The sequence below is a fragment of the Aplysia californica genome, unplaced genomic scaffold (genome assembly GCF_000002075.1).
Source record: "Aplysia californica isolate F4 #8 unplaced genomic scaffold, AplCal3.0 scaffold00075, whole genome shotgun sequence".
Lineage (NCBI taxonomy): Eukaryota > Metazoa > Mollusca > Gastropoda > Aplysiida > Aplysiidae > Aplysia > Aplysia californica.
This window is the reverse complement of record NW_004797345.1, coordinates 1,139,419-1,140,481: the sequence shown is the minus strand read 5'-3', so window position 1 is coordinate 1,140,481 and position 1,063 is coordinate 1,139,419. Positions and strand designations below refer to the sequence as shown.

General features: G+C 40.3%; 1 protein-coding gene across 1 annotated transcript in view; it reads right to left on the bottom strand.

Annotated features, from left to right (window-relative positions):
* LOC101852836 (proton myo-inositol cotransporter) overlaps positions 1 to 1,063 on the bottom strand; it is a gene marked incomplete at its 3' end in the record, with an annotated part of 61,757 nt that overhangs the window by 7,636 nt on the left and 53,058 nt on the right.

Sequence of the window (1,063 nt, the reverse complement as noted above, 5' to 3'; positions counted from 1 at the left end):
GGGGGGTATAAACTGTTGATACGGACTGTTAAGCACTATTATCGAAAGTGTTCCGCTAGTGCCGCCCTCCTATCTTTTCCTCTCTCCTTCCTTTCACCCACTTTCCAAAAATTTACGTAAGCGCCTCAAGCCCAAGCTGGCAGAATTTTCTCTCACAATGATCCCCATCTCTCTTGACCGGAGGTTGACACTTCCGAAGAGAGAGACACAGGAATGACCAGTGCAGACGTCTTGTGTAATGTTTGTTAGAGGGCTTACACTTACAGGACAACGCACAGATTGCTTATCAGAACAGACTAGTCACAACTCAAACTTGGACAGTGGGGAGGGGGTGGGGGGTGGGGGTCATTATAGTATAGAAGGTTAAGCGTCCAACTAGTAAATCGTAGGATCGTAGGTTTGACCCCCAGTTCAGTCCAGTGAGATATTCAAATCTTTTGGGAAAAGTTCGTTAGCCTCTGTTCTCCTCTTGGATGAAATGTTGGTAGCCGACTGAGATTGAAAAGTTGGAAAGACTGGTTTCAAGTTTGTATGGCTCTCGTGGGAATTAAGAAAAAAGTATAACTGAAAAGGCCCGTCAAGGGGCTACTGTGAAGTTCTGTACATGAGGCTTAACTGAAGAGGGATACAAGTTTCAGACTATAATTATTACGCCTATTTATTCAGAGTAGAGAGATTATCTGACTTTGTAACCACGAATCATTTAAATTAACCGACTGGTGTTTCGGGGTTAAGCTAGATAACAATTTTCTCTACTCCTTCCATTTCCAAACGATTCACAATGTATTCTTGAAGGTTGTGAAATAAAAAAAGACATTACTCCTACCTATTTACTGGTGCGGATGGAAAAGGGGAAAAGAATAAAAATGTTCTTTCATGCGTGTTAGATCAAGTCAAAAAGATGGGCAAGTGAAATTGAGTAAAATAATGAAAAGGGAAAGGGACAAATGAGGGAAGAGAAATTGAGGTTATGAAAACTGAGAGAACAAAATTAAAACGATAATGGCCAAAGAAAAGACAATGCTTTTTCTTTAATGAATTACGACCAAAAATGATATATATA